Source organism: Leucoraja erinacea, chromosome 22 (assembly GCF_028641065.1).
Source record: "Leucoraja erinacea ecotype New England chromosome 22, Leri_hhj_1, whole genome shotgun sequence".
NCBI classification, from domain to species: domain Eukaryota; kingdom Metazoa; phylum Chordata; class Chondrichthyes; order Rajiformes; family Rajidae; genus Leucoraja; species Leucoraja erinaceus.
The window spans coordinates 4,515,700-4,535,167 of NC_073398.1; the positions used below are offsets into that span (position 1 = coordinate 4,515,700).

Sequence of the window (19,468 nt, forward strand, 5' to 3'; positions counted from 1 at the left end):
GGGCATCGAGTACAAGAGTCACAAAGTCAAGATGTAGCTTTATGGGACTTTGGTTAGGCCACATTTGGGGTGCTGTGTGTAGTTCTGGTTTCCCCATTACAGGAAGGAAGGTTTGGTTTGGAGAGACAGCGTGGAAGCAGGCCCTTGGGCCACACCGAGTCCGCACCGACTGACGTTCCCCGCACACCAGCACCATCCGACACTGTACTGCTCTACCGCTGCGCCACCGTGCTGCCCTAAAGCCATGTAAAGGCCATGGAGAGCCTATAGAATTTAACCAGAATTAAAGGGCATTAGCTATGGGGAGACAGTGAATTGTTTTCTCTGGAGCATCAGAGGATGAGGGGAGACCTGGAAAAGGTATATAAAATGATGAAAGGTAGAGATAGGGTAGGCATTCAGAAAAGTTTTCCCAGGTTGAAAATGTCAAAGACTAGAGGGCATGACTTTAAGGTAAAGGGGGCTATGGTCTGCATGTTTTCTCTACACAAATTGCTGGGTGCCTGCAACGCGCGATTAGGGATGGTGATGGAAGCAGATATTATTCCAGCATTTTGTATCCATCTCCACTATACTGCCTGGTCATATGGGAAAATCAATAATGACACCATTACCCATTTCCCCACACTGGACTAAAGTTTGACGTGTCTACACTGATAATAGAACCATTTTGACAAGCTCGCTTAGACGGTTTCCATCAGTTGAGGAAATAGAGCATTACTACTGGTGGGAGGTCGCCATTACAGTGTGACAGTTTACTTAGCAATCTCTACTATAACATTGAATGCAAGAAATTATATCCAAAGTAATGAGAAGAGATGCAGAAGGAATGGGATTGAATTAGAAATTCTTACATTCAGACACCTTGCTCATGCCACCTTTGGCCCATTTCATTGCTTCAGAATATATTTGGCCTCTTTCCTGCTCTATAAATAAACTACAGTACAAAATGTTGCAATATTGTCAATTATCCCTAACAATTTTCATACGTTCATGACAACTGTTCCTGTTCTCGAATTTCCTGTTCCAACTCGTGTACAACTTTGAAGTAGCCCGACAAACTACAGCAGATAAATGATGAAATACCAAACACAGACAGGCACAAAGTACACAAGCAATTTAGCAAGTCGGACGGCATCTCTGGAGAACATCGTTTTATTTTGTTTATTATAGTCACGTGGACTGAGGATGGAGTTAAAAAGCCATTTTGTTGCATGCTGTCCAGTCAGCAGAATCAAGGCACCCATAGTGTACAGATATTGGATAAAATGAATAATCTTTAGTGCAAGATAAAGTCCGATTAACGAATGTCAAGGTACAAAAGGAATGCCAAGTCTATCTCCTGTTTTACAAATGGTTGCCAAACACTTTAACTCCTCCTCCCATTCCCACACTGACCTTTCTGTCCTGGGCCTCCTCCAAGGTCTGAGTGAGGCCAGGTGCAAATTGGAGGAACAGCACCTCATATATCGCTTGGGTAGCTTACACCCAGCGGTATGAATATTGACTTCTCTAATTTCAAGTAACCCCTTGCTTTCCCTCTCTCTCCATCCGTCCCCTTCCCAGTTGTCCGACCAGTCTTACTGACTTCAATTACATTCTAACTCTATTTTGTTGTCTCCTTCTCCCAACGTCCAACGATCTATTCTACATTTTCCTTGATCGCCACCCCCTTTGTCCTGTTTTCACACCTTACACTTCCTTATCTATACACTACCTTATCTATGTATGTCCCTCTCCCCTGACATCAGTCTGAAGAATGGTCTTGAACTGAAACGTCACCCATTCCTTCTCTCCAGAGATGCTGCCTGTCCCATTGAGTTACTCCAGTACTTTGTGTCATTTCTTTTGTAAATCAACATCTGCAGTTCCTTGGGTGTAACAAATACCAAAAAAAGACTTCAGTACTTTAGAGATACAAAATGGGAACAGGCCATTCGGCCCACCGAGTCCGGGCTGACCAGCGATCCCCGCCTACTAACCCAATCCTCCACACTAGGGCCAATTTACAATTTTAACGAAGCCAACATCAATATTCTAAAGACGTACATGTTTGTGGGTTAAATTGTAAATATTCCCTAGTGTGTGTAGGATATAGTGTAAGTGTGTAGGGAGCATGGGTTGGCGGGGACTCGGTGGGCTGAAGGGTCTGTTTCCGTGCTATATCTAGCAAATTGGAGGAACAAAATCACATCATATTTTGCTTGGGCAGCTTACAACCCAGCGGCATGAACATTGACTTCTCTCACTTCAAGTGACCCCTGCCACCCCTCTGTCTCTCCCCCACCCCAGTCATCGTACTAGTTTCACTGTCGTCCTGTTGAGTCACTGCTGTACAACTCATTATCACCTAGCCCATGGCCAACAATGGACCATTGTGGGCTCCACTTTTCCTTTTAGTACCGTTGCTTTTTGCATTTATTCGTTCGATGTATCTTCTATACAGGTATCTCTCGTTTCCCTTTCCCCGACTCTCGGTCTGAAGAAGGGCCTCAACCCGAAACATCACCAATCCCTGTTCTTGCTGCCTGACCCTCTGAGTTTTTGTGTCTATCTTCGTACACCAGGAGGCGGTCTCCACGTTCCTCTGGCACCTTGGCCAGACATTTGGCAGACCAACAAGCCACAGTTACTCATCATTGAGCTGCCACAGGAGTGCGCAGGTACTTTCCCCAAGGAGAGTGACAAGAGGATTAGAAACTCATCCCTTGCCAACTTGGTGAAGAGGAAGCACGAACCAGGCAGCAAGTGGTCAGGGCATGGAAACTGCCTGTGGTTAAACTAAACTAATTAGCCTGCAAACCTGTACGTCTTTGACATGTGGGAGGAAACCGGAGCACCTGGTGAAAACCCACACTATACAGACAGCACCCGGTCAGGATTGAACCCAGGTCTCTGGTGCTGTGACAATCCAACGTTATCGACATAAAAACAGCATTGTTGCTTCAGCAATAGGAAATGCACAGAAGTACTCCGCTGTATTATACTGACAGTGTTTCTATTACAGCATATTGTATAATATGTGGTCAACAGCTTGTGGGAAAGCATCGCACGCCAGGTACGGAGCAGGGTTTGTTTTGCCTTCGTCTCCAAGCCGATATTTGCCCGTTTTGACCAAAATGCCCGATATTCCAGCACTTTGCGCTCCACCGACATCATCCCTCACATCATCACCAATCATAACTGCCTCTTCTGGTTGACATCCAATACTTCGAAGAGCTTCAAGAAAGAATGGTTTCTCTGGTTTTCCTACTATTGTGGCCTTGGCATCTGTTGCATATTCCAGCCCAGTAATAAAAGGTCCTGGTCCAAGTGATAATCCATCTACCTTCTTGTGGTATCTTGCTTTGTATATGGCAATTAGAGGGGCACCATCCAAAATTAACCTGAATGCCTTGTTCAATGTGTCATTGTTAAAGTGTTTGAAGTGTCACAGTTAATCAACAGTGAACAGCATCTGAAGAAGGGTTTCGGCCCAAAACGTTGCCTATTGCCTTCGCTCCATAGATGCTGCCTCACCCGCTGAGTCTCTCCAGCACTTTTGTCTACCTTCGATTTTCCAGCATCTGCAGTTCCTTCTTAAACGTGAATGTAACACTTTCATTCAGGGTTTTAGTTTAATTCAGAGACCGAGCAGCGGAAACAGGCCCTTCTGCCCCACCGTGTCCACGTCGACCAGCGATCCCCGCACACAGGAGGGACAATTTACATTTTTCACCAAGCCAATTAACCTACAATTCTGTACATCTTTAGAGTGTTGGAGGAAACGGAAGATCTCAGAGAAAAGCCTCACGGAAAAAAGGGAGGACGAACAAACTCCGCACAGACAGCACCCGTGGTCGGGATCGAACCCCAGTCTGTAGCGCTGTAATGCAGCGACTCTACCGCTGCGCCACCTTGCCGGTTATTGGGGTGAAAGGGAACTACTGAGATCATAGAAACATAGAAATTAGGTGCAGGAGTAGGCCATTCGGCCCTTCGAGCCTGCACCGCCATTCAATATGATCATGGCTGATCATCCAACTCAGTATCCCGTACCTGCCTTCTCTCCATACCCTCTGATCCCCTTAGCCACAAGGGCCACATCTAACTCCCTCTTAAATATAGCCAATGAACTGGCCTTGACTACCCTCTGTGGCAGAGAGTTCCACAGATTCACCACTCTCTGTGTGAAAAAAGTTCTTCTCATCTCGGTTTTAAAGGATTTCCCCCTTATCCTTAAGCTGTGACCCCTTGTCCAGGACTTCCCCAACATCGGGAGCAATCTTCCTGTATCTAGCCTGTCGAACCCCTTAAGAATTTTGTAAGTTTCTATAAGATCCCCTCTCAATCTCCTAAATTCTAGAGAGTATAAACCAAGTCTATCCAGTCTTTCTTCATAAGACAGTCCTGACATCCCAGGAATCAGTCTGGTGAACCGTCTCTGCACTCCCTCTATGGCAATAATGTCCAGATTTGGAGACCAAAACTGTACGCAATACTCCAGGTGTGGTCTCACCAAGACCCTGTACAACTACAGTAGAACCTCCCTGCTCCCATACTCAAATCCTTTTGCTATGAAAGCTAACATACCATTTGCTTTCTTTACTGCCTACTGCACCTGCATGCCTACCTTCAATGACTGGTGTACCATGACAACCAGGTCTCGCTGCATCTCCCCTTTTCCTAGTCGCCCACCATTTAGATAATAGTCTGCTTTCCTGTTTTTTGCCACCAAAATGGATAACCTCACATTTATCCACATTATACTGCATCTGCCAAACATTTGCCCACTCACCCAGCCTATCCAAGTCACCTTGCAGTCTCCTAGCATCCTCCTCACAGCTAACACTGACCCCCAGCTTAGTGTCATCCGCAAACTTGGAGATATTGCCTTCAATTCCCTCATCCAGATCATTAATATATATTGTAAATAGCTGGGGTCCCAGCACTGAGCCTTGCGGTACCCCACTAGTCACTGCCTGCCATTGTGAAAAGGACCCGTTTACTCCTACTCTTTGCTTCCTGTTTGCCAGCCAGTTCTCTATCCACATCAATACTGAACCCCCAATGCCGTGTGCTTTAAGTTGTATACTAATCTCTTATGTGGGACCTTGTCGAAAGCCTTCTGGAAGTCCAGATACACCACATCCACTGGTTCTCCCCTATCCACGCTACTAGTTACATCCTCGAAAAATTCTATAAGATTCGTCAGACATGATTTACCTTTCGTAAATCCATGCTGACTTTGTCCAATGATTTCACCACTTTCCAAATGTTCTGCTATCCCATCTTTAATAACTGACTCTAGCAGTTTCCCCACTACCGATGTTAGACTAACTGGTCTGTAATTCCCCGTTTTCTCTCTCCCTCCCTTCTTAAAAAGTGGGGTTACGTTTGCTACCCGCCAATCCTCAGGAACTGCCCCAGAATCTAAAGAGTTTTGAAAGATTATTACTAATTATTACTTATCATTGTCAATAGGATTTGCTGGGTGCCTCACCTGGAGCCTGACAGCTGTGACTCACCAGCACCAGAGGGGACATGTAGCCTGAGGGGATCACGACACTGTCAGTGAAGGGAAATTCCACTGTGGCTCACTCATTAACCACAGGCAGTTTCCATGCCCTGACCACTTGCTGCCCTGGTTAGGCTTCCTCTTTAACAAATCAGTAAGGGATGAGTTTCTGATCCTGTTGTCACTCTCCCTGGGAAAGTACCTGCGCATTCCTGTGGCAGCTCAATGATGAATAACCGTGGCTTCTTGATCGTGCCAAATGTCTGGCCAAGGTACCAGAGGAACGTAGAGACCGTCTCCTGGTTTACGAAGATGGACACAAAAACCTCAGAGGGTCAGGCAGCAAGAACAGGGCAGTCACGGTGGCGCAGTGGCAGAGTTGCTGCCTTACAGCGAATGCAGCGCCGGAGACCCGGGTTCGATCCCGACTACGGGTGCTGTCTGTACGGAGTTTGTACGTTCTCCCCGTGACCTGCGTGGGTTTTCTCCGAGCTCTTCGGTTTCCTCCCACACTCCAAAGACTTGCATGCTTATAGGTTAATTGGCTTGGTAAATGTAAAAATTGTCCCTAGTCGGTGTAGGATAGTGTTAGTGTGCGGGGATCGCTGGTCGGCGCGGACCCGGTGAGCCTAAAGGGCTTGTTTCCGCGCTGTATCTCTAAACTAAACGGGAATAGGTGATGTTTCGGGTCGAGGCCCTTCTTCAGACCGAGTCGGGGAAAGGAAAACAAGAGATATAGAGAAGGAACATAGAACAAAAGAATGCAAAATGCAACGATGATAAAGGGAAAGTGGAGCCCACAATGGTCCATTGTGGGCCGTGGGCTAGGTGATAACGAGTTGTACAGACAGTGGCAACTTAACAGGATGACAGTAGGAAGCTAGTCGGAGAACTAGGGTGGGGGATGTGCAGAGAGAGATAGAGAGAAAAAGCAATTAGAGGTCAATGTTCATACCGCTGAGGTGTAAGTTGCCCAAGCGAAATATGAGGTGCTGTTCCTCCAATTTGCATTGGGCCTCACTCTGACAGCGGAGGAAGCCAAGGACACAAAGATCAGTGGGAATGGGACTTAAAGTGTTTGGCAACCGGGGGATCGTGTAGGTCAAGGGGGACTGAGCGGCAAAGGTGTGTTTGCATATGAAGGCCTTAGCCTTTGTTTCACCAACGCCCCAGAATATACATGGCCTCTCTCCCAATTTATAAATTTACCAGAGTACATCATGTAGTAATATTGTCAATTTATTAGAGCTAATTAATAACAATATTATTGTTTATTACCTCATAACAAATGTTCCCGTTCCCATCTGAAGAAGGGTCTCAACCTGAAACATCACCTATTCCTTCTCATCAGAGATGCTGCCTGTCCCGCTGAGTTACTCCAGCATTTTGTGTCTGTCTTCGGTGTAAACCAGCATCTGCAGTTCCCTTCCTACACAAACCAGATCTTGAATTTCCTGTTCCAACTCATGGACAACTTTGAAGTAACCAGGTTGTTACCCGACAAACTACAGCGGATAAGTGGCCAAGTGCGAAAAAAAGACACAAGATCCTCGCGTAACAGGCGGGTCAGGCAACGTCTCTGGAGAAGATGGTTTAGATTTTGTTCATTAATGTCACAGTGAGTATCAGTTTTGTTGCATGCTAACTAGTCAGCGGGAGACTATACATAACTACAATCAAGCCGCCCATGGTGTACAAGATACTGGATAAAAGGAATAACGTTTAATGCAAGATAAGGATCAAGATAAAGTCCAATTGAAGATACCCAGGGTACAAGGTGGCAGCAGGACAGTTGCTGCCTTTGTTACACTAGCACTATCCTACACACTAGGGATCATTTACAGTTTGGTTTGGTTAGTGGTGGCGCCTAACGGCAGCGGCTCGACCACAGTCGTCTGTCTTTTTTTATTTTGGTCTTGTTAAATGTATGTCTTGAGTTAGTTTTTATTTATTTTTTTTAGCTGTGTATATGTGGGGGGGCTGTGGGGGAAACCGTTTAAATCTTTTCCCTGTGCCGGGACCCGACTATTCCCTGTCAGGTCTCGGATGTCGTTGGGCCTAACATCGTGGAGCCGGCGGCGACCTCAGGCCGGGACTAACGGACATCGCGGAGCTGGCCAACTTCGGAGCGGGAAGAGCTGTGGTGGCGCGCGGCTGCGACCCGACTTTTGGAGTTCGGAGGCACCGGCCCCAAGCCCGGTGGACGGGAACGTCGGGAGCTCGCAGGTCCCTGGTGGGAGACCGCTTTTCTGAGCTCCGCAACGGCGACTTCTCCCGCTGGAACCGCGGGTTTAAGGACATGGAGCCGGGGCCTAACATCGCCCGGCGTGGCTTAAACAGCCTCAGGGCTTACCATCGCCCGCCGGGGGCTTTAACATCGGAGCCCCAGTTCGCCTCGACACTGCAGTTGGACTGCTGGACCGCGGGAGAAGGAACAAAGGGAAGAGATAAAGACTTTGCCTTCCATCACAGTGAGGAGATGTTGGAGACTCACTGTGATGGATGTTTATGTAAACTGTGTTAAGTGTCGGTCTTGGATTGTGTTGTAATGTAAAAAACTGTAGAAATGATATTTGCATTCTATTCTATTCTATTTACCGAAGTCAATTAGCCTACAAACTTGTACATCTGGAGTGAGGGAGGAAACCGGAGCACTTAGAGAAAACCCACGCAGGTCACGGGGAGAAGGCACAAACTCCATGTAGACAGCACCCATAGTCAGGATCGTACCCGGGTCTCTGGCGCTGTGAGGCAGCAACTCTGCCACTGCGCCGCGCGTTGAAATGTCTTCCTTCTTACTGTACCAAAGCTTCCTCTCTGCCCCAGTTAATAGTCTTTGGCTACATCTCAAATACGCCTCCACACTCACCCCTTCTCTATCTTGACAAGGATATGTTAGAGACTAGGAACTGCAGATGCTGGTTAACAAAGGAGACACAAAGTGTTGGAATAACTCAGCGGGTCAGGGCAGCATCCCTGGAGAACGTGGACAGGTGACGTCTTGGGTCTGGACCCTGCTACAGATGAAGTCCTCATGTCATTACCTTCCATCCCATCAGCCTCTGCATTCAGTGGATCATCCATTGTAATTTCCACCAACGTCAATGAAATTCCACATCTGGACAAACTTGTCCCATCCATCCCCCTTCACCATTTTGCAGGGACCATTCCCTTTACGACTTTATCCCTGGTCTGCGTTTATTTTCCTGTCCACCACCCCTCACTACAGTCTCCTTTCAAACTGCAAGAGATGAAACACTTAACCCGTAGGCAATTTTTTTTGTTGGTTTAGTTTAGAGATACAGTGCAGAAACTGCTCCTTCGGCCCACTTAGACTGCGCCGACCAGCGATCACCTTGGTCACTAACACTATACTACACATAAGGGACAATTTTTTTTCCCCCAAAAGCCATTCAAACTACAAACCTGTGTGGCTTTGGAGTGTGGGAGGAAACCGGAGCATCTGGAGAAAACCCACACTGTTACAGGGAGAACGTACAACATACAGACTGCAGGATCTCTGTGCCGGGTCGTTGGCACTGTGATGCAGCAACTAGCGTGCAACCCTAAAGGACCTGTCCCACTGTACGAGGTAATTCAAGAGCTCTCCCGAGTTTAAAAAAAAATCAAACTCGTGGTAAGCACATAGAATGTACGTAGCGGGTACGTTGGAGCTCGGGGACGTCTCTTAGCGGCTCGTAACGCTAACGGCAGGTACTCGGGAAACGCGGTAAGCTCGTGAAGACTGGTGAAGATTTTTCAACATGTTGAAAAATGTCCACGAGAGCCTCGAGTACCTACGAGCGGCCATTACCGTAATTCTACGAGTTCGAATCAGGGGAAACTCGGGAGAACTCTTGAATTACCTCGTACAGTGGGACAGGCCCTTAATTGAGATAATCTTGCTGGGTGAAGCAGCGATCCACTTACACTTCTTCCGGTCTGCATTCAGTCTTTGCATTTTGGTCTCCTCTATGTTAGAGAAACCAACGCAGTTCCTCTTGGACTGTGGCTACCCTTCTACCCAAGTTTACAGTCCTTAACCACATTCCATCCATTTCCCTCCTCTCTTACTCTGCCTGAACAGAACTGGAACAGTAGGCATTATGTGGATCACCTGGGTTATTCTGCTGTGGTGGACCTGCGCTCCTCACGTCTTGCCAATTCAATGACCCCACAGCTGGGCAGCACAGTGGTGCAGCGGTAGAGTTGCTGCCTTACAGCGCCAGGCACCCGGGTTCGATCCCAACTACGGGTGCTGTCTGTACGGAGTTTGTACGTTCTCTCCGTGACCTGTGTGGGTTTTCTCCGGGTGCTCTGGTTTCCTCCCACACGCCACAGTGGTACAGGTTTGTAGGTTAATTGGCTTGGTATCATTGTAAATTGTCCCTCGTGTGTGCGTAGGATACTGTTAGTGTGCGGGGATCGCTGGTCGGTGCGGACTTGATGGGCCGAAGGGCCTGTTTCCGCGCTGTATCGTGAAACTAAACAAAGTTCTCCTACCCCCCCCACCCCCGTAATACATAGGACCACCTGTACTAGAAATACTCAGCAAGTTGGGCAGCAAGCAGCATCGGAGGAGAGAGAAAAACAGACTGGCAATATGACCTGCTGTTCCTCAGGCTTAGATTTCCATTCATCTATGGGCTTTCTCTTTTGTTCTCTCCACCCCTCATCCATCCCAGCAACCCGTATGCTTGGAGACATACTCCAAGGAACTGCAGATGCTGAAAACACAAAAGTGCTGGAGGAACTCGTGGGTCAGGCAGCATCTGTGGAAGGAATGTATAGGTGATGTTTTGGGTCCCGACCTGAAACGTCGTCTGTCCGTTCCCTCCACAGATGCTGCCTGACCCGCCGTGTCATTCAGGCACTTTGTGTTTAAAGTTGTGTTTTTTCCAACTTTTCCTAGCTCTGATGGTAGGTCATCAATCTGAACGATCAACTCAGTTTCCCTCTCCAGAGGTTTAGATTGAAGATAGAGATGTGATCTGTTGAGGTACCCCAATCGTGTATAAAATCATAAGAGGAATAGATCGGGTAGACGCACAGCGCCTCTTGCCCAGAGTTGGTGAATCGAGGACCAGAGGGCATGGGTTTAAGGTGAAGGGGGAAAGATCTAAGAGGAATCTGAGGGATAACATTCATACAAAGGGTGGTGGGTGTACGGAACAAGATGCCAGAGGAGGTTGAGGCTGGGACTATCCCAACGTTTAAGAAACAGTTAGACAGGTACATGGATAGGACAGGTTTAGAGGGATATGGACCAAACGCAGGCAGGTGGCACTAGTGTAGCTGGGATATTTTGGCCAGTGTGGGCAAATTGGGCCAAAGGGCCTGTTTCCACACTCTATGAAACTACATTCTTCAATATACATGTACATAACACACTTAGACAGTTATGAGGGTGTAATCTCTTGGTTGACCTGTGTTTGTGTAAGTGAGCATAGACTGAAAAGCTGCACCATCTACAATGACTTGGGATCGCAATGCTAAAGCCATTGCATAATTAGTTTACAGTTAAAAGTTTGTTAAACATTATCCTGATGCACAAATAAATGTCATCACTTACTCGGTACTTTACAGAGAGGCCATCTCTGATGTATAAATCAAAAGATCTCATACCCTGATTAAAATAAATACCCAATAATATTATCAAAATTCTAAGAAATTGTAACCCATGGTTGAGGAGAAACTGTGTAAATGCGCAGTCTGAAAATACAGAGCTGTGGAAAGTAAAACTGAAGGTTCTGGTTCAGGTAATACCAACTGGTTTGTAAACTTGTATAGGAAGGAACTGCACGGAACTGCACGGAAGATAGACACAAAATTCTTGAGTAAAGTCCCTGTCCCATGATGTGAGTTTACCCAAGAGCTCTCCCGAGATAAAAGAAAAAAAAAAAATCAAACTCGTGGTAAGTACGTAGAATGTACGTAGCGGCTACGTCGAAGCTCGTGGATGTCTCGTAGCGGCTCGTAACGCTACTCGGGAAACGCGGTAACTCGTGAAGTTTTTTCAACAGTGTGAAAAATGTCCAAGAGTAAAAAAAATACTCTTGTTGTGCAAAACTCTGAAATTGAATCAGTTAGGCTGCCATCTGGTTTCGAGTTTCGTTCTGAACATTCTTCACATCATCATCTGCATTTTTTTTTTTTTAATCTTGGATAGCCACGACTGATCCATATGTTTCCTTATGTTGGTTTGTCAAGTGGCAGGCAGCTTTTTTGTAAACTCGGGAGAGCTCTTGGATAAACTCACTTCGTGGGACAGGGGCTTTAACTCAGCTGGGTCATGCAGCATCTCTGGAGAGCAGGGATGGGCGACATCTCAGGTTCGAGACTGTAAATGATATCTAGTGTGTAGGATAGTGCTAGTGTAACAAAGGCAGCAACTGTCCATGCTGCCACTTTGTACCCTGGGTATCTTCAATTGGACTTTATCTTGATCCTTATCCTGCATTAAACGTTATTCCTTTTATCCAGTATCTTGTACACCATGGGCGGCTTGATTGTAGTTATGTATAGTCTCCCGCTGACTAGTTAGCATGCGACAAAACAGATTTTCACTGTGACATTAATAAACAAATCTAAACCATCTTCTCCAGAGACGTTGCCTGACCCGCTGAGTTACTCGAGGATCTCGTGTCTTTTTTTTGTACTTGGTCATTTATCTGCTGTAGTTTGTCGGGTAACAATCAGGTTACTTCACTTTCCCATCAGTTGGAACAGGAAATTCAAGAACAAAGATTGGACAGGTACACAAATAGGAAAGGTTTAGAAGGATATGGGCCGAACCCAGGCAGATGGGACTAGTGTAGACGGGGGGCATCCTGATTAGCGAGGGCAAGTTGGGTGGAAATTCATGTAGATGCAAAACAGGACATGATATTTTTGGTCAGTTGCCATTTTTACATGCATATAAAGTGCAGGACTACTCATATTTTTAAAGGAAACAATTCTACCACTGCTGAGCCAGGCCAGAATATGATTCAGTTCCAGCAGATTTCAAAAGTCATTTCTTCAACTTTGGAAAAAGGTCATGCTATACTATATGTCGATTTCTTGATATTTCTTGATTAGCACAAGTGTCAGAGTTATGGGGAGAAGGCAGGAGAATGGGGTTAGGATTAGAGATAGATCAGCCATGATTGAATGGCAGAGTAGATGATGGGCCGGATGGCCTAATTCTACTCCTATTCCATATAACCTTATAACTGGTTTGCAGGAAGGAACTGCAGATGCTGGTTTACACCGAAATTAGACATAAAATGCTGGAGTAACTCTGCGGGACAGGCAGCATCTCTGGAGGGAAGGAACGGGGTGACTTCTCAGGTCGAGACCCTGCTTCAGATTGAGAGTCAGGGCAGAGGGAAAGGAGAGATACGAAAAGGTACAAAGAACAAAGGGATGCAAAAGGACAAATCAAATCCAGCAACGACGATCAAGGGAAGGTGGAGCCCACAATGATCGATTGTTGGCTGTGGGGAAGTGATACAGTGAAACTCAGCAGGATGGCACTGTTTTATTAGGAGGTAGTTTAGTGAATAACCCATGCTGTGCGAATTCACCCAGCAACCTTGCACTGTAGTCTCCATTCTAAGTGTTAGGACAGAACCATCAGCAGCCCTGCTACACAGCTTCCTTTGTTGGGAGACACAAGGAACTGCAGATGTTGGAATCCCAAGCAAAAGAACAAAGTGCTGGAGGAACTTAACTGGTCAGGCAGCAACTGGGGAGGGGATGGACAGATGAACAGATAGCGATTCGTCTGTCCATTCCCTCCACAGATGCTGCCTGACCCGTCGAGTTCCTCCAGCACTTTGTGTTACTTTGCTCGGAGAAAGACTAACGGGCCTCTCCCACTTGGCCGTCATTTGCACGCCATTTACGCCACCTCCAAAAGTGTGGTTGGGTTGTGACGCACGAGTAGCGCGGGACGGGCGCATGGAGAGGCGTGGAGTGTGGAGTTGCGCGCGGAATTGCGCGGCGCTCCAGGATTTCGTGCTGCACTAAATCCTTGCGCGCCACCTGCGTGACGTATCGCGTATGCACGCTGACGCATTGGCGTCGCACGCTGGCGTCCCGATGTCTCACGTGTATCGCGTGGTGACACATGCTTACGTCATCGTGCGTAACCATGCGTCGCCGCGCGCCACAAGGTATTCTAATGACGTCACGCGCACCAGACGGCATGATGACACGTTATTTGCGAGTGACGTCGTGCGTAACGACGCGTCGACCTATTTTACATATGACGCGTGAATGAGGCGCAAATGACGGCCAAGTGGGACAGGCCCTTCACAGCCTCGATGGTCACCGAGAGCCGGTGAGCAGCTCTTGATCTGTGATCTTTAGACTTTAGAGATCCAGTGTGGACACAGGCCCTTCATCTCACTGTCCACCCCATACACTAACACTATCCTACACAATAAGGACAGTTTACAATTGTATCTACGACAATTAACCTACAAACCTGCACGTCTTTGTAGTGTGGAAGGAAACCAGAGCACCCAGAGAAAACCCACGCAGGTCACGGGGAGGACATACCAACACCGTACGATCAGCCATGATCATATTGAATGGCGGTGCAGGCTCGAAGGGCCGAATGGCCTACTCCTGCACCTATTTTCTATGTTTCTATGTACAAACAACACCCGCAGTCAGGGTCGAACCCTGGTCTCTGGCGCTGTGCCAACATGTCATGTCGGATTGCAGCCTTGGATTCCTGCTAATGAAGTTTCTCAGAAGTCACACTGGGATAACTGCTCACTGACGCTCAGGCAGGGGTGACATAGTAATTCCATTAATTCCCAGACAGGGACGTCTCTGAGCGAAATAGGCAAGTTCCAAGAAATTGACAATGTTGTACTGATTGTGGATGATTAGCCATGATCACGGTGAATGGCGGTGCTGGCTCGAAGGGCCGACAAGCCTACTCCTGCACCTATTGTCTATTGAGAACATAGAGGCTGGATCAGCACAGCGAAGGCCCTTCGGCCCACAATGTCCGTGCTAAGAATGCCAAGTTAAACTAATCTCCTCTGCCTGCATGTGATCCTTACTCCCCTCCATTCCCTGCACATCCACGTGCCGATCTAAAAGCCTCTTAAACCCCTCTATCTGCCTCCACCACCACCCCAGACACTCACCACACTGTAAAATAACCTTGTTCCGCACATCTTTAAACTTTGCCCCTCTCACCTTAGCGTTATGCACCATAGTCTGATATTTCTGCCTGGAAAAACATTCCGACTGTCTATCTATCCTATCTATGCCTGTGTTATTTATCATGCCGACATGATCAATTCAGTTCAAACTGATGGAACATTTAACTGTTAATTAAATATATTTTTTTTTTTGTGTGACCTTTTAGTTGTTAATTACATTTTCAAAATTTAATTAACAAAACTTTAGTCTCCGCCCAGGGATGGGATACACCTTGCATATCCAGCCACACAGGAACTTGGTACATCATAATGGGATTCCTCTCACTCCTCTCACACTGGGGAGTAGAGTTTAGTTTAGAAAATACAACACAGAAACAGGCCCTTCGGCCCACCGAGTCGGTGCCGACCAGCAACCCCCATGTACGGTCACAGTGGCACAGCGGTAGAGTTGCTGCCTTACAGCGAATGCAGCGACAGAGACCCAGGTTCCATCCAGACCACGGGTGCTGTCTGTACGGAGTTTGTACGTTCTCCCCGTGACCAGCGTGGTTTTTCTCCGTGTTCTTCGGTTTCCTCCCACACTCCAAAGACGTACAGGTTTGTAGGTTAATTGGCTTAGTAAATCTAAAAATTGTCCCTAGTGGGTGTAGGATAGTGTTAGTGTGCAGGGATCTCTGGCTGGCGAGGACCCGGTGAGCCAAAGGGCCTGTTCCCGCGCTGTATCTCTAAACTAACACACTAAATACTACACACTGGGAACAATTTACCATTTTTACCAAAACCAATTAACCTACAAACCAGCACGTCTTTGGAATGTGGAAGAAAACCAGAGCACCCGGAGACAACCCACGCAGTCACAGGGAGAACGTACAAACTCTGTACAGACGCCACCCATAGTCAGAATTGAACCGGGTCTCTGGCGCTGGAAGGCAGCAACTCTACTCGTCTTATCGAACCTCAGATGACAATCCCTGCATCTCAGGAATCAATCGCGGGACCTTGTACTGCATTCCCTACAGTAAGTGCTGCACCCATCCTTTGGAGGAGAGACCAGATTGGAACGCAATTTTCCACATGGGGTCTCACCGGCATTCAAATGCAATTGCTGCATGACCTCCATACTGTCGTACTCAAATCCTCTTGTATAAAGGGTTACAATCTCTCACTGCTGAATGATATGTACCAGGAACACATTACTCTGGAAGAACTGTTTCCATCGGTGCCTGAACAGGTGGTGAAGACAGTAGTCCTTGCTGCATTTAACACTGTTGTGGACCAGTCACATTGTAGCACCAGCCAGGAAGGCTCACCAACACCTCAATTTCCTCGGGAGACTGAGGAAATTCAGCGTGTCTCCGGAGACTCTGACAAACCTCTGCAGATGCACCATAGAAAGCAGACGGTCAGATTGCATCACAGCCTGGTTTAGGAAGGGGGGGAGGGGGGGGAAGAAGAAAGGAAAAAGGAAGAGGAGGACCCCAAAGGCTGAGGGAGAGCTGAGAAGGAGAGGAGACAGCAAGGGCTACTGGAAATTGGAGAATTCAATGTTTATGCCGCTAGGGTGCAGACTGCCCAAGCTGAATACGAGGCGCTGCTCCTCCAGTTTCCGGTGGTGCTCACTCTGGCCACGGAGGAGGCCCAGGACAGAGAGGTCGGATTCAGAATTCACCACCATCGACTCCATCAACACTACATGCTGCCCTGGAAAAGCAGCCGACATCATCCAGGAATTGTCCAACCTTAGTCATTCCTACTTCTACCCACTCCTGCCAGGCAGAAGATACAGAAACTGGAAAGCTTGCCCCACCAGACTCACGAACAGCTTCTTCCCCTCTGTATCAGGCTTCTGAATGGTCCTTCCATTAGCTAGGGTATTGTACGATTCACCTCTACCCCATTGCAGGCGTTGGACTTAGTCTATGGTACTGGTGGCCTACCGGGAGGAGGTGGCTGATCTAGCACTCTGGTGCCAGGATAACAGCCTCTTCTTGAACATCAAAAAAACGCTGATCATGGACTTTAGGAGGGCACATCATCCGAGGACGCACACTCCATTGAGGATAAATGGGGATCCTGTGGATAGGGTGAACTGTTTTAAATATCTGGGAGTCCACATCTCCGAGGATATGACATGGGCATCACACGCCTCAGCACTCGTGAGTAAGGCAAGGCAGCGCCTTTACCACCTCAGGCAATTGAGGAAATTCAGAGTGTCTCCGAGGATCCTCCAGTGCTTCTACGCAGCGGCGGTGGAAAGCATCTTGTCTGGGAACATTACCATCTGGTTTGGGAATTGCTCTGCCAAGGACAAGAAGGCTCTGCAGAGAGTAGTGCGTTCGGCCGAACGCACTATGGGAACTTCACTCACCCCCCTGCAGGAACTATACAACAGGAGGTGCAACTCCAGAGCAAATAAAATCATGGGAGACCCCTTCCACCCCTGCAACGGACTGTTCCAGCTGCTACGGTCAGGCAAACGCCTCCGTTGCCATGCGGTGAGAACGGAGAGGTTGAGAAGGAGTTTCTTCCCAGAGGCAATTCGGACTGTAAACGCCTATCTCACCAGGGACTAACTCTACTGAACGTTTTTCCTTCCATTATTTATTATGTAAAAGAATATGTGTGTTATGATTGTACTTATAATTTGTTTGGTTGTTTTGTTGTTTGTCTTTTGCACAAAAGTCCGCGAGCATTGCCACTTTCATTTCATTGCACATCTCGTATGTATATGTGACAAATAAACTCGACTTGACTTGACTTGCTACAATGCCTATTAATATTTCTGCACTTTGTATTTTTTCCTTTGCTCTATCTATTGTACTTGAGTTTAGCTTGGTTGTATTTATGTGTAGTATTAACTGATCTAAGCTTTTCACAGCCTGTACGTGTGATAATAATAAACCTAAGTTTACTTTAGAGACACAACACAGAAACAGGCCCTTCGGCCCACCGAGTCCACGCCGACCAGTGATCTCCGCACACTAACACTATCCTGAAATGTGTCGGATTAGGAAAAGGGGAGGTGCAACAAGACGTGGGTGTGCTTGTACATCAGTCACTGAAAGTAAGCATGCAGGTACAGCAGGCAGTGAAGAAAGCTAATGGCATGTTGGCCCCCATTGCGAGAGAAGTTGAGTATAGGAGCAAGGAGGTCCTACTGCAGTTGTACAGGGCCCTGGTGAGGCCGCACATGGAGTATTGTGTGCAATTTTAGTCTCCTAATTTGAGGAAGGACATTATTGCTATTGAGGGAGTGCAGCGTAGGTTCACCAGGTTAATTCCCGGGATGGGGGGACTGACATGATGAAAGAATGGGTCGACTGGGCTTATATTCACTGGAATTTTGAAGGATGAGAGGCAATCATAGAAACATATAAAATTCTTAAAGGATTGGACAGGCTAGATGCAGGACAAATATTCTCGAAGTTGGGGAAGTCAAGAAAGAGGGGTCACAGTTTAAGAATCAGGGGTGTGCCATTTAGGACTGAGATGAGGAAAAACGTCTTCACCCAGAGAGTTGTGAATCTGTGGAATTCTCTGCCACAGAAGGCAGTGGAGGCTAATTCACTGGATGTTTTCAAGAGAGAGTTAGATTTAGCTCTTTGGGCTAACGGAATCAAGGGATATGGAGAGAAAGCAGAAACGGGGTACTGATATTAAATGGTAGGTACACAAAATTGCTGGAGAAACTCAGCGGGTGCAGCAGCATCTATGGAGCGAAGGAACTTCGCTCCATAGATGCTGCTGCACCCGCTGAGTTTCTCCAGCAATTTTGTGTACCTTCGATTTTCCAGCATCTGCAGTTCCTTCTTGAATACTGATATTAAATGATTAGTCATGATCACATGGAATGGCGTTGCTGGCTCGAAGGGCCGAATGGCCTACTTTTGCACCTATTTTTCTATGTTTCCATCCTACTCACACTTGGGGTCAATTTACAATTTTACCAAAGCCAATTAGCCTCCAAATCTTTACATCTCTGGAGTGTAGGAGTAAACCGGAGCATCCGGAGAAAACCCACGTGGTCACGGGGAGAACGCACAAACTCCATACAGACAGCGCCCGTAGTCAGGATCAAACCCGTATCTCTGGCGCTGCAAGGCAACAACTCTACCGCTGCTCCACCGTGCCACCCAAAGGTATCTACTCAACCACCGGAAGATCTGGGAAATGGGTTTGGCCAAAGCAAATTCCTTTATTAGGCCAGTATGGAGATGAAAGACAAAATGGCGACTTTTCTGTTCCACCAACATCATTAACAAGGTCCTATCACGGCTCTGCTCTGCGCAGCATTAATACATCTCAGCTTTGTTAACCATAAGACCATATAACAATTACAGCACGGAAACAGGCCATCTCGGCCCTACAAGTCCGTGCCGAACAAATTTTTTTCCCCTTAGTCCCACCTGCCTGCACTCATACCATAACCCTCCATTCCCTTCTCATCCATATGCCTATCCAATTTATTTTTAAATGATACCAACAAACCTGCCTCCACCACTTCCACTGGAAGCTCATTCCACACCGCTACCACCCTCTGAGTAAAGAAGTTCCCCCTCATATTACCCCTAAACTTCTGTCCCTTAATTCTGAAGTCATGTCCTCTTGTTTGAATCTTCCCTATTCTCAAAGGGAAAAGCTTGTCCACATCAACTCTGTCTATCCCTCTCATCATTTTAAAGACCTCTATCAAGTCCCCCCTTAACCTTCTGCGCTCCAGAGAATAAAGACCTAACTTATTCAACCTATCTCTGTAACTTAGTTGTTGAAACTTTGTTGCAAGTGATCTAAGCATTTTGTTTCG

At 47.1% G+C, this 19,468-nt stretch overlaps 1 protein-coding gene across 1 annotated transcript in view; it reads right to left on the reverse strand.

Moving 5' to 3' along the window:
* Positions 1–19,468, reverse strand: part of plekhg7 (pleckstrin homology domain containing, family G (with RhoGef domain) member 7) — a 79,064-nt gene that overhangs the window by 35,027 nt on the left and 24,569 nt on the right. The window lies entirely within an intron of this gene.